Source organism: Zalophus californianus, chromosome 11 (assembly GCF_009762305.2).
Source record: "Zalophus californianus isolate mZalCal1 chromosome 11, mZalCal1.pri.v2, whole genome shotgun sequence".
NCBI lineage: Eukaryota > Metazoa > Chordata > Mammalia > Carnivora > Otariidae > Zalophus > Zalophus californianus.
Window position 1 is genome coordinate 78,761,531 of NC_045605.1, and position 19,421 is coordinate 78,780,951.

The following is a 19,421-nucleotide window of genomic DNA, read 5'->3' on the forward strand; positions in this document are numbered from 1 at the left end:
CTCGTTTCCAGGACTTGGGGATCATGACCTGAGCCAAAGGCAGACGCTTAATGCCTGAGCAACCCAGGCGCCCTGCTTTTCAGTTTTTGAAATTTCTATTGATAAATCCTCTAGCTCAGAAATTCTTTCCATGTCCAGTCTGCTAATTAGCCCATCAAGGCGTTCTTTATTTTTGCTCCTTTTTTTTTATATCTAGCATTTCTCTTTGGTACTTTCTTAGGATTTCCATCTGCCTGCTCACATCGTCCATTTGTTCTTACATGCTGTCTACGTTATCCTTGAGAGCCCTCAGCGTCTGAATCAGAGTTGTTTCAGATGTGTGACCTGATAATTCCTGTGTCCCTGCCATGTCTGCTTCTGATGCTTGCTGTTTCTTCAAACTGCGCTTTTTTTCCCTATTGGTATGACTCGTAATTTTTTCTTGATAGCTAGATATGATGTAGGGGGTAGAAGAAACTGCTAGAAATAGGCCTTTGGTAATGCAGTGGTGATGTGAGTGGGAAGAGGAAGCAGTCCACAGTCCTGTCATTCAGTCTCTGCCTTTTATGGAGCCTGTGCCTCTGGACTGTGAACCTCACAAGTGTTTCTCAGTTTTTCTCTCCCTCCTTTGGTGAGATCAGTTGGCTAGAGGGGGCTCAAGTTGGATGTTCCCTTGTCCCACATGGAAGATGAGAGCAGGTTGGGGCTGAGGATTTCCTTTGCCCTGGGTCAGTTAAGTACTGATAATACCCTGTGGGTTAGGCTCTGGTGAACTAGTTTCTCATGAAGGTGGGCTTTGTTAAGAAAAGCTCTGGCAAATGTCAAAATGATTTCTCTTCCCCTCCCTCTGCCAGAAGCAGAAGGGGATTTTTCTTTGATGTTATGTGGGAATCTTTTTGAGCTTCTCGAGGTAATTGTCACAATGTTATTGTCTCCCCCTCCTCTTAACTGGATCCACTCAGAGCTTTTAACTCTCAGAGTTGTGGGCACAAAGCCTCCAGTCACCTGTTAATCACAGTTCAGGGTTTCTTACCCTTGCACTGCTTCTCTGGGTGGTTTCCGGTTCTGAGTCCCTGCTCTGCTAAACCTCAACTCTCTATATTCACCTGTCTGCTTCTCCAGTTTTGGAGGCAGCTGTTTGCTCTGTATCCTCCCTTCTTGTAGGGATCAAGAAGAGTTGTTCATTATTCATCTAGTTTAGTTTTCCACTTATTCTCTGTGATGGAGTGGTGATTTCCAAGCTCCTTACATAGGGTGTCTGACCTTTTTCTGGATCATGAATGGGTGTTGACTTTTGTCAAATGATTTGATCAGGTAATTTTTCTTCTTTAAACTGTCTTTTGTAGAACATGTATTGCTTTATAACTTCTTTTCTAATAAAAAGGTGAGATTTTTTAACTCTTTTTTTTCTTCAAGAGAACTTTCCATTGATTTTTGGAGCATTTTTATGATGGCTGCTTTAAAATTCTTTTCTGGTAGTTTTAACATCTGAGGCATCTTGTTATTGGCATTAGCTGATTGTCTTTCCTTATTCAAATTGTGGTTTTCCTGGATTTTGGCTTGAGTGGTGATCATATTTAGTATTGTAGGAGGAATTCTACAGATAGATGCAGGTTATTATGTCAGGAGAGCTTTAGTATATTTAACACTTCTATTTTAGCAGATGAATACCCTGAATAGGTTTAGCATGGAGGGTCTGGCCTACTTACTGGGCTTTAGTTCCAACAACTGTTAGTTTTTTATTTTGATTTCACGGTTCTGTAGATTTCCATTCAAAACCTCTTGGTGCCATCTGCAGGTGAAGCTGCTTCCCTGAACAAAGACAATGTTCCTGGGGTAACTTCTCAAGTCAAGCTCCATTTTAGCATGACAATGCCGCCTTTTTACCACAATACAGGAGAAGGGACAGTTCTCCCTGATTTCAGCATTTGCAATCATCTGGGGCATTTTCCGTGATCATTTCCCGCCCCCCTCCCCCAAGGCAAGGTGAGTGCTATTTGCAATGAGAGCGAGGTGGAGAGAAATCTGTCAAGATCCACCTTCCTTTCATATTCTTCCAGAGGGAAAGCCGGTTTCAACAATAGCTCTAGTGCTGATAAGATAGTTAAGGCAGGACACTTTCAAGTCATAATTATTTTGGACTTATCTCTTGCTCTTTCTTTGAGAAACACTGAACATTTTCTGAACACTATCTTGCTAAGTTTTCATAATGCCTGAGGACCACAAAGAAAACAAATTTAAAGATATTTTTGTCAATAAAGATCAAGGTACCAGGCAAGGTTGTTGCTGATATCCAGCCATCAATCATGTTTTTTTAATTTTCAAATTTAATAACTGGTGTTGGGACAACCAAAGAATTTTCTCCGCATAATTATCTATGCTTACATTAATGAAGGAACCCACACTACAGCATATCCTAAAGTGCCTTTTTCATGACTATAGTTTCAAGGGATATGCTATACCAAAGGGGTTTCAGGGTAAGGGAATAGATTCAGAAAGTTGTACACTATATCTACCTCATATTATATTTGACGGTTATCAAGTAGTGCAATTCAAACCTCACTGGGCTTCTGAATTACCTAGGATGCTTACCAAAAGCATGGATTCAGGGGCGCCTGGGTGGTTCAGTCAGTGAAGCATCTGCCTTTGGCTCAGGTCATGATCCCAGGGTCCTGGGATGGAGTCCCGCATCAGGCTCCCTGCTCAGCTGGTAGCCTGCTTCTCCCTCTCCCTCTGCCCCTCCCCCCACTCATTCTCTCTCTCTCTCTCTCTCTCTCTCTCTCTCTCTCTCTCTCTCTCTCTTCTCTCAAATAAATAAATAAAATCTTTTTTTAACACAGTGTGGGTTCCAATAATAAACAGCTGGTATGGTTTTAGAATACAAGCACTCAGTCTTATTAAAAAACACTGAAGTTGATATATGAGATGAGATTTCCTGATGAACAAAAGACTGTATCTTAGTTTTCAATGTGCTACTATCTGTTACAAGGTGTTGAGGTTTTTTCCCAGACAGATTGATGATTATGATTTTAAATTACTTCACGATTTCTATTACTGTATCTAAAAGCATATAGGTCATTATCATTTTTTAAAATTATGGTGTCTAGACACCTCATGACTTCGATGCTTTTCTAATTCTTTTTATATAAAAATATTTTACTTATTACAAAGAAAGAACTTTCTAGTGGCAACTTGTTCATATTGACTGAATGCCTTTATGTCTATTGAAAGCCACTGTGAATACTTGATTTCTTCTTGTAGATGCCACTAACGTTTGTGATTTTTGTCTCTATTTTGTCCTTCCCACATGTATTAAAGTGCTGGGACTTTCTCAAATGTGAAGAATTCAAGCAAATTTGTTGTTCCCTTTCCTCCTCAAATTTAACTTCTTTGGTCTATTCTCAATTGGTACATCTACAGGACCTGTTCAATAAAGCACGAAGAATGTCTCCCAAGCAACACTACTGCCTGGAGATATTTCTGGTTCTGATTATAGAAAGCATTTATTAGATCTACTATAGTAGATCTTTTCGTGTGAACTTCTAGCACAGGTATAAGGCAAGAAGGAGACTGTTTCCTCACCTGGCGCCTTACACACCCCCTTCCTGGTGTTAGGCTTTACATGATTCCATTTGTTTGTAGAAAGTGCACAAAAGTTTGAGAGTGAGGGAAATATCTTCCCCCAAAAAACTGAAAGAAAAACAAAAAACAAAACTATAACAAAGTTTGCACACATTTTTTTATGACACAAAATAGATAAATAGGATATTGGGAGAAGTTATAATACAACCACTTAGACCCACCCCTCATAAATAAGGCAACCGAGGAAATTATTTTGGAAATTCAACTATCACCATTCTGTGTTTCACAAAATCTATTGTATCATGAAAAGACTTAACTTTTATCTCTTTCAATACAACACTTCTGATCCTTCTGTTTGGACAGATTGGAGGTAAATGGTTTGTCTAGATTCTTCTCAGAATCATTATTAAAATACCTGCCATGTACAAACAAAATATTTTTGTGCATTACATAAGTAGAAATATATGAGATTTAGATTTTAAAAATTTTGTCTCATACTAGTTTTTTTTAGGTCTTTTATGTTTTGTAATTTGTTGAGCCAAATAAGTTAATCTTAAGTTGTTAGGATTCTAGATTTTATTTATTAAATTATATTAACTTTGACTCTTATTTTTTTGTAAATATTTTAAAAGAAATTTCAAAAGTGTCTTGCACTAAAAAGTGAGATACACACACACACACACACACACACAGGCAGAAAAACAATTGAACAACTTCTAAGGAATAGTAAATACAGAAGAAAATCTATAAACAACTAGATAGAACCTGAGTTCTATACACTTAGTTGCTAGTTTCTTTATACACTTTAGAATATAATATTGGTTGAAAAGCATGATACTTAAAAAATAATTTTATGTATTTGTAAAGTAGTCCATTTTTCTCCTCTAAAAGATGGCAGACCAATTTTGATCCTTCAGAAATAATTTGGAATAGATATCCATAGACATAATTTCATAAAGACTATATTGTCTTTTTTAGGAACTTGCCAATTATGAATTCATCTGTTTTGAATCCAGTGTTATATAACAGTTAATGTTTCTAGTTCATTCTATTTTCTAATCCTTCTATGATCCAGTTTTAAAATCACTTTGTGGATTATGAAAATTTCTGGATCCTTAGCATTATTAGGATCAAACTTACAACTGTTCCATAAATGTTTGGTTTACACCCTGATTAGATCACTTTTCTCAAGTCTGGATTCTGTGCTAACGTGAGTGTATCGTTGCTGTGAGTTTTATTTCTCTACTTACTTTATACTAGTAAGTCTATATAATGTTAGGAAAATATAACTAATTTAGTACTTGGCTAAAGAATTCATTACAACTGATATTTGGCATGTTATTTGAAAAAAAATTTGGATGAATGATTCAATTAATTTATTTAGCATTCTAGAGACAATTCTCATATGTATATCTCATGGAATTACCCCAACTTAGAAAAATTGTTGGCTTGTTAGAAATGTTTAACATTATTTTTTGTGTAAATCAGATAGTGGCATGTGGACTGGGAAGAACGGTTCTAGAAAACAAACACAACAGGCAGATAACACGCTCTATTTTAAAGAGAAGTTTAAGAAAGTGGAATTTAATCAAAGAAAAAATTCACATACAACTGATAATCCCAGACTTGTACTTTTAAACCACAAGCATCTTATTACAAATGTAATGGCTTTATTAATAACTGAAAATTAAGAGTCTTGATATGACCTGAGAAATCAAATAAATGCACTGTTGAACATTCAGGAAATGGCTTTCAAGTTTAAGGAAATTGGTATTTGAATAATTACCTGATTGATAGAATTGATAGGGCCTTGAGCATATGGATTCAAGTTAAATTAAATGGATTGAATGAAGCAGTAATTTCTTTACCCTGAGTGTATTCGGTTTTTCTGGGTAGATAATATTTTGTAAACACAAAAAACATGAACAAATCATCGGTTTTACAAAATAAATGTACCAAGGCACAATGAGCACATTCAAAATAATGTAATGATAGGCCCTGTGCCATGTACACTGTCTCAAAAATGCCTTTCAGATATGGAAGACCAGAGACAGAGGGATATAGTATTTTGTTCATAAAAAAAATTAAACAAAAGCTCAGATCAATAGGTCACCTTCCATTTTGGGATACACAGCTTTGGTTATGACATATCAAAGCAATTTAGTGATTTGGAGAAATAGAAAACTATTACTATTACTAAATTATTGTTTTAAAATATAGAAACTTTACTTAAAGAGTAATTTAGGGTCATTTATGACCTAATTTTCACATTTTCCATAGCACAGCTAGAGACAAAGAGTATGAGAAAGAAAAAGAGAAAGAACCAATTTTATAGATGATATTTAGAGTTTCCAGGTGAAGTGAATAGGGTAAAATGAGGAATCAAAAAATTTCTTTAAAAAAAAAGATTTTATTTATTTGAGAGATAGAGGGAGAGCGAGTGAGAGGGAGAGAGAATCTGAAGCCGACTCTGTACTGAGCACAGAGCCTGATGTGAGGCTTGATTCCACAACTGTGAGATCATGACCTGAGCTGAAACCAAGAGTCCGCGGCTTAACTGACTGAGCCACCCAGGCGCCTCAAGGAATCAAAAATTTCTCCTGGCTCTCTGAGGCCCCTTCTCAGTTCTAAAAATATGTTTGTGTGAGTAAGTATTGCATCTTAATAGTCCCCTTAATTTTCCACCTTTTTCAGGGAAAGGTTTAATTTTCATAAACTCTTTACAAGTTTATGAAAGGGAATCAGGAAACATTTCAATTTTAGGTCCAACCCTCATCCCACCCAACTCCACCCTATGCAATATAAAGCAGTTGTTGGTCATCATTCCACACTAACACGATGCATATTTGAAGTATTTATAAAACTTGACAGGAGAAACAGGCTGATTTTGTCGGGAATTATACAGCAGTAATATATTGACCGAAAAAAACCATTTTGGACTAATAGCTTTCTAGATGGAGAATCAGATTTGAACAAGTTTACTTTTTCCCAATTGTTTTCTTTAACCGTTCTAAATTTTCATTCTATATTATGACAGTATATTTAATTTTGCATCTTTTAATTTCTGGCATGATTAAGTGGGCCTTGTAGTACTGGGTGTTTTTGTTTTTCAAAGATAACACACAACCATGCATCCTTAAGTACTTATTGTAGTGAACTCATTACATTATTTGTTCTACCATAAAAACAATTGATAGTAAGATGGCTTTTTAAGGATTTTAAAAGAAATATGTATATTTCTTTAGTAATAGAAAACACTAGATTATTTTCACTGTATTCTATGACATTAAATTTAATACATATATTTATTTCATATATTCTTTTATTTGCTTAAATTAGAACTAGTAAGGTTTAAATTGATTTAATTCTATAGCTTTTTGACTAGAATATAGGTATCATATTTAAAAAAATAGCTATATATATATATATAAGTGATCTTTTTAACTTGTTAACATATAGAGCCTGATCACTTTAATGTAAAATAAAACATTAAACTAAGTGTTGGAGAACAGTAATAAAATTGTGTGGTATGCCCACAATGACAAGGAGTCAAAGACTGTCCATCTTCTGTGTAATAAAAACTGATTCTTGAGTAAGAACCATGTTGGCCCTTGAAATAGCATGCTTTTATAAAGGTCTTAACAGACACAAAAGTAGTTTAGTTCTTTCCAGTTCTTTAAAAAGTTTTATTAGTACATTATATAGATTTATTTCTAAGTTAGGAACTTCTTTTGTACTTTGGTTTCATTTTATATATTCCAACTATCTGTAAATTGAATAGGTATACACTTTGTGTCATGGAGAGAGTGAGAGAAAAAGAGAGAGAGTGCCTGTGTCTATTTAGCGCCCCGTGCAAATATGTTTTGAAAGAAATGTGAGGACAAAATATACTCAATGTACAGGGAGTCAGAAGGCTTTAGTTCTTGATTAGACACAGGGAAGTTTTTCCTTTTGATCCTTATGGGTTGGACTGAAATGATTGATTTTCCTATTTCTTCCTGTGGATGCTCAGCCTCTTGGCAGAAAACTCTGGAACTGCTTGGTAGGTAAAGAGACTCTTGAGAGGTAAAGAATAGGACTCTTTTCCTTCCTCTACATTAAATTACATTCTCTTCTCTTTTATTTCAGGCACTATCAGGCTAACACATTGGCACCCTATATGTAATTTGATGGAAAAACAGGTTTCATGGCTAAAATGGTTTGATAATGACCAAAGATATCTATGATGTCTTTCCCATCATTTATTCGTTAAATAATTTAGTCATCAAACTATTATAGAATCACTTTTTATATACTCACAATGTGTCAGGAATTATACAAGCTACTGGAAATACTATAATGAAGAAAAAATATAATAAAATATGAATACTCTTTTTTTAAAAAAAGATTTTATTTTTTGATATTGAGGTATGTACCCTCTATCCCTATACTCTGAAGAGTTTTGATCAAGAAAGGATGCTGTACTTTGTCAAATGCTTTTTCTACATCTATTGAGAGGATCATACAATTCTTGTTCTTTCTTTTGTTAATGTATTGTATCACGTTGATTGATTTGTGGATGTTGAACCAACCTTGCCGCCCAGGGATAAATCCCACTTGGTCATGGTGAATAACCCTTTTAATGTACTGTTGGATCCTATTGGCTAGTATTTTGGTGAGAATTTCTGCATCCATGTTCATCAAGGATATTGGTCTGTAATTCTCCCTTTTGATGGGATCTTTGTCTGGTTTTGGGATCAAGGTAATGCTGGCCTCATAAAATGAGTTTGGAAGTTTTCCTTCCATTTCTATTTTTTGGAACAGTTTCAGGAGAATAGGTATTAATTCTTCTTTAAGTTATTGATAAAGTTCCCCTGGGAAGCCATCTGGCCCTGGGCTTCTGTTTGTTGGGAGATTTTTGATGACTGCTTCAATTTCCTTAGTGGTTATATTTGACAGAGAGAGAGACACACACAGCAAGAGAGGGAACACAAGCAGGGGCAGAGGGAGAGGGAGAAGCAGGCTTCCCGTGGAGCAGGGAGCCCGATGTGGGCTTGATCCCAGGACCATGGGATCATGACCTGAGCTGAAGGCAGACACTTAACGACTGAACCATCCAGGCGCCCCAAAATATGAATATTCTTATTATCCAGGCACTGTTCTAAATGCTTCTTCATATATTAACTTACTAAATCCTCTCAACACCCTGGGAAATAGATACTATATATTGCCCTTACATTACAGAGGAGGAAAATGAGTTAAAGGATGTTACGTCACTTGCCTATGGTTACACTTGTAGTGAGAGGATGAGCTGGGACAGTGGCCAGGTGATATACTGTAGACATGTGTTGAACCAGCTTTTCATATTGCTTCTGCAGAAAGGCCAGAGCCCTGTCTTAACATAGCCTAAATTCTAGTGGAAGAGACAAACATTCAACAACACAACCTGTAATTAAACATGTAATTATGTGGGGCACCTGGGTGGTTAAGCACCAGTCAGTTAAGTGGCTGCCTTCGGCTCAGGTCATGATCCCAGGGTCCTGGGATCGAGCCCCACATGGGGCTCCCTGCTCGGCAGTGAGTTTGTTTGTCCCTCTTCTTCTCCCCCTCCTCCTACTTGTTCTCTTTCTCTCTCTCAAATAAATAAAATCTTTTAATAATAAATAAAATAAAAAATAAACATGTAATTACAGACAGTGATAACTACTACCAAGAAAAACCTTAAGATCCTAGAACAAAGGGATCAGAAGGTGTTTGAGTTGTCTGATGATTTCACCGAGGAAATAGAATTTGAATTAAGCTTAGCTAACACATTCTTCTCTTAGGATTTCCAAAACCTCTGAAATGAAATTCTGTATTTTATTCAGATACTGCCTTGAAATATTTGAAAGTGTATGCTGGGATTCAAATAACAAAATAATTTTGAGAATGTAGTGGGTGGAGAATGACAACATCACTTGAAACTAATGCCATTGTTATTTATTCTGTGCAAGCTTTCTGAGGTTCTTTAAATTAGTTGCCTTTTTTTTAAAGATTTTATTTATTTATTTGACAGAGAGAGAGAATGAGAGATAGAGAGCACGAGAGGGAGGAGGGTCAGAGGGAGAAGCAGACTCCCCGCTGAGCAGGGAGCCCGATGCGGGACTCGATCCCGGGACTCCAGGATCATGACCTGAGCCGAAGGCAGTTGCTTAACCAACTGAGCCACCCAGGTGCCCCAAATTAGTTGCCTTTTAAACTTAATTTTTTCTATAGACATTTTATGTTCCCCGTATGTGTCTCTATCTCTCTCTCCATTGTATCTCCGGAGTGTGTGCATATCAGAAGGCCAGAATTTTGATATACAAATTATTGATCCAAAATTTTCTATACCATGTACCATGATAGCATCAACGTAAATGAATATGTGTGCATGTGTTTTCCTTTATTTATCTTACCTCAAACCCAACTGCTTAATTCCTTTGAGGGCATCATTCTACTTAATGCCACTCAGACACAGTAATGTCTTGAGAACAGGTAATACCATCTACTTATACCCAGCAACCCCTACCCTCCACCTTCACAGGGCTAGTAAACTGCACTCCTGGTTATACAATGAGTAGATCTCTAGCTTCCCTGGGTGATATCTCTACCAAACAAGAGGACAGAGCAAGGGAATGTGCTTCTTTTCTTTGTATTATTTTATTCTAGCCAGTCTGTAACACCATTATCATGTAAAATCTGGCTATTGGATCAATTTTCATCTGCGTAAGTCTAGTGATGGATATTTAACAGATTGGTTCTGCTTAAATTTAAAGGATACAACAGGAGTTTAAGCTCTGCTCAGGCTCTACACTTACCCCTATTAAATAAGCAATACATTCAAGATGATAAATACCCATCCTCTTTGGGTTTGAAAGAAAGAAATTTTGCTTTTTTTTTTTAATATGGTAGTGCAGGCTGTATTTTTATTATTTTCCCTTACTTGAATGAGCAAAACTCGAGAATAGCTAGGTATGTTCAGGAAAGTGCAGGAGGTGATAATGAAGGTGATGAACTCTAGAATCCTTGGAAAAAGAAAATGAATCTTCTCAAAATGTAGTAGTAAATTGAGAGTTTCCTTTACTTGTTTTCAGATTAACATGAATACACAGAATAAGGGATTAAAGAATTGATTACAGTTTTGGGAAATTAGAACTCTGGAAGAAATCTCTGGAGAAACAGAACAGCTTTTGAATGAAACCTAGGACAGATCTTTCTACCTCACAATACTATGTTCATTGCCTGTGATTTCTGCTTTTACCATCACTTATTTGGGGGAGGAAAAAAAATAAAGACTTTCTGGTGTTTGAGTTCCCTAATAAATTTGACTTCTTTCTAGAATGCAAATGTTTCCTTCCTTCTGAGATCTCAACTATTAGTTGAAAATTATCATTTCTGTTTGTATATATATTTATATAAATATATGTCTCCTTTTGCGTGTGTGTATTTCTCTGTACAGCCCCACTGTGCACATTCTCAAAGGCTTGTGTTTCCATATTTATGGTTTCTGGCATTTGTGTGCATTCATATTTGTTGGCACATACATTAGGCATATAATATATATATTATATGCATATAATATACATATATAAGTGTGTGTGTTTGTATATGTATACTCCTGACAAGAATGTGTACATGTATCTACACATGTGTCTCTGCCTAATAATAGATGCAGAAAATGTACAAACAGGTGTTGTGTACCTTTTTATTGCTGTGGTTTTATTTTTGTTTAAACTGTTCACAGCATTATTTACATAAGAATTTTTAAAGCACTAGGTAGTAGGATTCTAAAAGCATTAGATACTATTGTTGTGTGAAGTTCCAGTGTAGTTGCAGTGACCCAATATAGTAAGATAGGCTGTCCACAGCGACCAAGCTACCACTGATGGGACATCCATGCCTGCCTCATAGACAGAGGCTTCATCTACATCTTCACTCCACTCATTTGCCTACATTTGGACAAGGACTAAGGAGTTACATTTGGATTTATTCACTGGATGCCCACAGAGTGGATTTGTTTTAGCAGAGCTGGGCATGCTGAGAGCCCTAAAGGAATTTTATAAATTATCCTGATTTACATCCAAGATATTTTTAATTGGATGCAAGTGAAGGAAGCATGTTAGATGGCACACGTTGTGACCGCACTGAGAAGAATGTGTACTATGAGAAATGTCATAATTTAGTCATAATGTCAAGGAAAAGAGAATATTTCATTTGTTTCCAATAACAATGGATAGAATGTTCTTATAGAACTAGCTTTAGCTATTTCTGAGCATGGGACTATTTTTTTTTAAATCAATATGCTTTTGAAACCAGTGTCTTTTTGTGAGTAAAGATGATATTTAGTTTTTGTTTAAAACAAGCAGTACATTAAAACTTGGCCTCTTCTCTACATGTTTTATATGAAATTTCAGTGATGCTGGTCAAACATGAGCTAACAACTCAGACAAGATGCCAGCTCTTATTCCCTGGGGTAACCCACCCACCTTTCTTAGTTTTACCTAAGATCTAGTGTTCATTGTATAATCTCCACAGGTGATCTGTGGACTACAACTAGCTAACCAAGTAGGTCATTATTTCTCTCCATCTTATCATCTCAAGTTGTTCCTTAAGAAATGCATAAATAATGAAAGCTTACCAATTTTCATCTCTGAAAGTTTATCAATGTACTTTGGCTCAGGGGATGTGGTGGTGGCTTTTATCAGGGGGCTGCAGAGACCTTCCTGAGCATGGTCCTCTATTTGTGGTCTTATAATAAACTAGTAAGAATGTCTCAGATCTGCTTATCCAACAGCTTGGACCTGCATACTAAGGTCCAAACATTTAGGAGACATACGTATATAGTAGAAATGGTTCAGCATAATGGTTAAGAACAAAAGGGGCGACCAGGTGGTTCAGTCGGTTAAACGTCTGCCTTCAGCTCAGGTCATGATCCCAGGGTCCTGGAATTGAGCCCTGAGTTGGGCTCCCTGCTCAGCAGGGAGTCAGCTTCTCCCTCTCTGTCTGCCCCTCCCCCCACAGCTTGTGCGCTTTCTCTCACTCTCTCAATCAAATCAATAAATAAAATCTTTAAAAACAAAAAACAGAGCAAAAGCTTTGGACCTGGATTTCTTGGGGATTCTCAGTTCAACCGTTCATTAACTGAGTGATCTTAGGCACATTGTCCATTATGTGTCCCATTTTTATCATTTTAAAATTGAGAATAAGAATGCCTATCTAATAAATATAGTAGGTATCCCTTGGAATATTAAGATATTATATTATCTTAATAATATAAACAAAATACCTGGACCATAATAAACCTTCTATAAATTTTAGCTACTGCTTCATATGCAGTGTATGTAACATGTTTACATACATATATGTATAGGAAGATAATCACATGTGTAAAATTTTATACAAGTAGCGGTCTTAATGCACACTCCTTATGATTATAACTCCATGTATAGGAATAAATGCACGTACTGCCATGTGTCCTTATACTCATGATGATCGTATGTACATATGTGTAAAAACCATCTCTGAATACACACACATACATGCATACACAGACTTTCATGCATTAAGCTTATTCAGCAAATATTGTGTATGTAGAGGGCAGGCACTATAATTTTCTCACCTCCAAAGGAGTACTCCTACTTTGAATTATCTGGGGGGGAAAAGACAGATTTACTCAAGATAGTTCAGTATTGTACTTATAGTCTGTAAGACGCAAGAATCAAAGATATTGTGATCATCCTGGTAAAACTTCAAGAACAGTGACATAAGTGACCCTACATTTGTTAATTAGCTTTGTCACATAGTATTTATTTATACAAAATTATTCCTGTCTCTGTTGTACATCACAAAGTCTGTATGATTTTGTTCACTTATATTGCAAGAATTATAAAATAACGTAATTTTGTTCCCTTCTGAGATAATTTATCTTCTAGATCTTTGTCTTTATTTGTGTTAAAAAGTAACATTGGTGACACTGGAGAGAACAAAAATAAATCATATATTTATAATCCATAACTAAGAGATGTAATTTTTTTTAAAGATTTTATTTATTTGAGAAAGAGCACACGCACATGCCTGCACACAGGGCCAGGTGGGGTGGGGAGAGGGAGAGAGTCTTTGTTTTAAAGATTTTAATTATTTATTTGAGAGAGAGAGCGCAAGTGGGATGAGGGTCAGAGGGAGAAGCAGACTCCCTGCTGAGCAGGGAGCCTGATATGGGACTGGATCCCAGGACTCCGGGATCATGACCTGAGCTGAAGGCAGACGCTTCGGCACCCGGGCACCTGGGAGAGAGAGAGTCTTAAGCAAACTCCGTGCTAAGTGCAGAGCTGGTCATGGGGCTAGATCTCAGGACCCTGAGAGCAAAGCCTGAGCCAAAACCAAAAATCAGACACTTAACCAACTGAGCCACCCAGACTCCCCAGATATAATATTTTAATGACAAATCTTAGTCTATAATTACAATGAGAAAGGAGGGATTTTTTTTTTTTTTAATTGAGTAGCATTTTGAAGGAAGCTGGATTTGGTTAAACTCTAAAATCCTTTCTACATTTATATTCACTAACCCAGAGAAATTGAAGTAGCTCAATGACCTTGTTTAGTAAAAGTGTATAAGGAAAGATGTTTAGGAAGAGAAATCCCTGAGAAAGTTAAAATTCCAATAAGCTGAAGTAGTTCTGTTATCCATAGGGTTCAGAAATCCCTGGCTCATTGTCATTTTTCAGAGTATGATTTTAATACCTGATTAAAATGTTATGTAATTGAAATGATATAAATAAAATTTCATCTATAGCAAAGAATAAAATCACTTTTTTGGGACTTTTTTTTTTAAGATTTTATTTATTTATTTATTTGACAGAGAGAGACAGCGAGAGAGGGAACACAAGCAGAGGGAGTGGGAGAGGGAGAAGCAGGCTTCCCGTTGGAGCAGGGAGCCTGATGCGGGGCTCGATCCCAGGACCCTGGGATCATGACCTGAGCCGAAGGCAGACACTCAACTGAGCCACCCAGGCGCCCCTTTCTGGGACATTTTCATGTGGGTGGAGATTAGGCAGGGACTAAAGGAAAGAAAATTGTAAAAAACGAAGAGAATATTCAGGGGGAATTTCATGGGTGCATATAGTAGGCAAAATACTGGCAGAAAACAGGACACTCAAAGATTTTAAGTGAAGAGAATTTAATGAAAGGTTATTTATAGTAGCTAAGGTATCTAACACGCGATATGAAGTCCCCAGAGTCTGGGAACATCAAGAAATGGTTAGCACATCTAGAAATAAAGGAACAAGAGGAAGGAAGAAGTTATTGAAGGTTAATGATGCCTGGAGAGGTGTTAAAGCCATGAAAAGAAAAAGAGCAACCCAACAGGATCTTGTACCTTAGAATTCAGTAGAACCATGACCCTGACCATGTTCCTTAGTGGAAAAGTTCCTATTTAGGTTAGTAGGCCTCCATATCTACTAATTGCAAAGTAGTAGGGATGGGAAACAAAATTTCTTTAGAAGTGGACTATTAAGTAAAATACTAAAGTAAGCTACACTTGCCTCCACGTCTTGGTTTCTAGACCCATCTATTCTGGCTCTGGGGTAAAACACACAAAAAACTGGCTGCTAGTTTAAGATATAGTCACATCCTACAGGACAGGGCCCAAAATTCCAGGGGTTTTCCCACTCAATGACAAAAATTAATGTCTATAAGCCATTGGCCATCCTATCAGGATGCACATAAGGAAATGAAGTGACATTTTTAATATTTGCCTGTAATATTCTCCTGGAATATAATACCAGAATGGGATACCTGTATCAGAGTATAACTATTCCAGAGGGAGGGAGTGAATACAGATAGCTGTGGAAAATAAAAATGAAGATCCCCCAACATCTTTTCTTCTCTCTCTATGATCTACTACCTGTTATTCCCAGTTACTGAACCTAACTGGAAACCAGTGTGAACTTCAGCTTATATCCTGCAACACAGATGTCAGACTCTTTGGCACAGAACAAGGCAGAAGAGAACACACAGAAAATCTGGTGGATCAGATGGAGAGTCACAAGTAAAATGTGCCTAAAATAGGATTTTCAGGGGTACCTGGGTGGCTCAGTTGGTTAAGCGTCTGCCTTCGACTCAGGTCATGATCCCAGGGTCCTGGGATCGAGTCCAGCATCGGGCTCCCTGCTCAGTGGGAAGCCTGCTTCTCCCTCTCCTCCCCGCTAGTGCTCTCTCTCTTGCTATCTCTGTCTTTCTCTTTGTGTCTCAAATAAATAAATAAATAATCTTTAAAAAAAAAAAGAATTTTCATTAGGCCAGAAATAAGAAATGCTTTCAAAGTGGAGAGAATATTACAGGCAAATATTAAAAATGTCACTTCACTTCCTTATGTGCAACATACAGCAGGAGCAGAGCAGACCATTGCAGAACCACACACACAAATAACTGAAAAAAATCTTGAATATTGATCCTGGGTTTATATTTTATACTTTAGCATCATGTAGTTGAAGGCTGAGACTCAAACCTAATTTTTCATCATAGAAGAAAAATAGAGAAAAAAAGAGTCCTCACTCTAAGTACTGGGGTGGAAGAAAAATAATTATTATAAACAAAGTTATTGAATAATTAGAATGTTCTTATTTTCTTTTCTGTTAGAAAAAAATTACTTCCTGCTATTTTACTTTTTTTTCTGATCAACATAAAGAAATCTTTCCACTTCTTTGAAGTGCCAAAGAATCTGGAATTAAAGTGTGTGTTAAACCAGTTTGCACCACTATATAGTCATACGCATTGTTTATGACCAAAATCCATTTTTATTTGTACCTATTTAAGTTGGATAGTATCTGTTCTTTTCCACTTGTTAAATATTTTAATACCATCTGCATGTGTGTTTAATTTAATAACCTTAAATTCTCAATTCTCTTTCATGGATAACCCTGCAGAGTTTTCTCCATACATTTAGATAATAAATTCTCACAATTCCTCCCCCTTCTTTATATATTAAGAGGAGGATGGTTTGTTTACAACCTTCTCTCTCTTCACTACGTGACATCAAAATCTGTTGCCACATAGTTTAGGTGTTTGTTAAAATAGTATTCCCTTTTTGTTACCAATTTCTATACTTATTAGGTATAATATTGTATAACAAACCACACAGACTCGGTGACTTAAAGCAACAATTTGTTCTAGTCATCATAGTTGTATGTCTACTAAGGTGTTGCTGACACAGGCTGGGCTTGCTTGAGTGACTCTGTCTCTAGCTGCATACTTAGCTGTAAATTTCACTCAGATATGCTCAGGATGAATTTATTCTGGCGCCAGATTGAGGGAGGTGCAGTTACCTGAGACATATTTACTTCTCATTGATATTGGAGATTTGCAAAAGACAGGCTCAACCCCACAAGCATGCTTTAAGCCTCTGCTCATCTCATATCTGCTAAATCCCATTGCCTTGCAGCAAGATACATGACCAAACAAACTGGTAAAATAATCTTTCTGTGGAGGACAGAAGGGAGAGTGAATATTTTGAAAAATAATCTGATCTACAAAAATGTGCAAATCTGTATCTGTGGGGTTTTCTGTCTATAGAAGCAGTTAGAAATTTTTTTACTTTCTATAACATATGGGGAAATAGGGTTAGCTCTCTCCACACTAATGCCATACTAGAGCTCATCAGTACATTTCAAAGTAGCCCGACTTGCCAACATTAGGTCTGTCTTACACAAATGTCAACTTTGTCCCCCATTAAACCAAGACTCACTTCAAAGGTTTGAAATTTCTTTGCCTCAACTTTATTTGCCAAGGCTTTGAAAGAAATATATCTACCTCTGTGCTGCTATGCCTTTCATCTATAGTTCCAGGATTTTGTTAAACTTTCTCTCATTATTTTTCCCATAAGAAACTTAAGCATATCTCTTATCTTAGAGAGTATATGATAAAATGCATTATATTAAGTTTATAATAATGATGGATTATTAGTCACCTTTTTATAAATTAACTCCTTAGGGACAGAGATCATGACTTACTCCATTCAACATTATATACCCAATTAGGCCTGTATTTGGGGCAATTTAGGCTGTCATTAAGTGCAAGGTTAATAAGTGAGTTACCTTATATTTATTATGTCATCCAAACCAGCAATGGAAATTACATTCACTAAGCAATTCTTGTGTCAAGCATTTTTAATTTCATTTAGTTGATATCATATACATTATTTTTATTATTTTACTTTGTATATTTTATAATCTTGATATGTAGAATATATCTATATCTACATATCAAGATTTTAAAATTTTACAATTTTTAAAATTTACAATTTTCACTGATTAAAAAAGATTACCTCAAAGTCATGGCCCTTGCAAGTGGCAGAAATAATGTTTATTCCCAACTTTATAACCCTTGTAATATAACCTAAAGCTTCTTACTTGCTTAGGTTGACTGTTGTTCCAGCACATTCTACATGTGGTAAAACTTCAGTATGTGGAGGAAAATTTATTTAAAATATGCTTTAATTCCACTGGCAAAATAAATTGAAGATTCACAATGGAATCTTGAAACTAATAGACACTATGCTATGTAGTGAATCAAGAGCATGTCAGAATGAGTCTCTAATCATTATAATTCCAAATAGAGGAGTCTAAAATTACTTGCATATGGAGTCTTAAAAAGTGGGAGATGTTCTATTAGGGAATCTAAGACTATAAACCTCAATATAGATTTGAACTAATGAAAAGGTATGTAATGATTTAACACTACATTTTAAAAACTGTACATAGGCCAGTTTAGTAAATAATACAGTCACCATTTTTAGGAATAATATTTTGTAAAAACTTATGTTTAAAATTACAGTTGAGAGGTGCCTGGGTGGCTCAGTCGTTAAGCGTTGGCCTTCGGCTCGGGTCATGATCCCAGGGTCCTGGGATCGAGCCCTGCATTGGGCTCCCTGCTCAGCAGGAAGCCTGCTTCTCCCCCCCCACTCCCCCTGCTTGTGTTCCCTCTCTCGCTGTGTCTCTTTCCGTCAAATAAATAAATAAAAAATCTTAAAAAAAATAAAAATAAAATTACAGTTGAGAAAATAGTATAGGTTTAAAATCACTTTATCTAGTTTTAACTGGAATTGGGAGAAAGAGGCCATTCATTGAAAACTCTCCTGATTAATTTCAACCAAGGAGTAATTGGCACACTATTGAAGAGCAAGCTCCCTGTTTGAATAACTCTCCATGACGAATGGACCAGTCAAACTCCAATCTTACCAAACACAATGCTCCCACGAAGAGTGATAATGATGATTTGCATTAAAAAAACGGGTGTACGTTATTTATATGTTTATTTTCTTGGCTTTCAGCAGTAGAGCTATCTAGTGATACATAAACTCCCTAATTCACTGACAGAATCTCTCATGGAGATTACTGTGGGCAAATGACTAAGCAATAGATAATATGTGAAAGGAAGCACATTGGGAATACTAAGGATTACCCACATGTTTGGAAGGTCCAGAGAGCTAAGAATTAGGTTTTCAAAAATGTGAAATTAAGTTCAGTCAGGCAACAGCATATAACAAGTTAAACCATCAAGAGGACAAAAGTTTGCCAAGACGAGTTGAGTAACCAAAACTTTTATTCTACACTATGAGCAAAAGAAAGAGGACATACTACCTCAGGAATGAATGCCCTCAACTGTTGGAAAGAAAAGTAATGATTTAATAATTATAGTAATGTAATAGATAGTAGTACTCAATTTTTATGCCAATGAATTGTGCTAAGAGCTTCATAAGTCTCATTTATTTCTTAAAATAACCCCATAAAGAAGATTCTTCTACCAATTCTATTTTATTTATAAGGAAATTGATGTTAAATGAGTCTGAATACCTTCATGAGGTT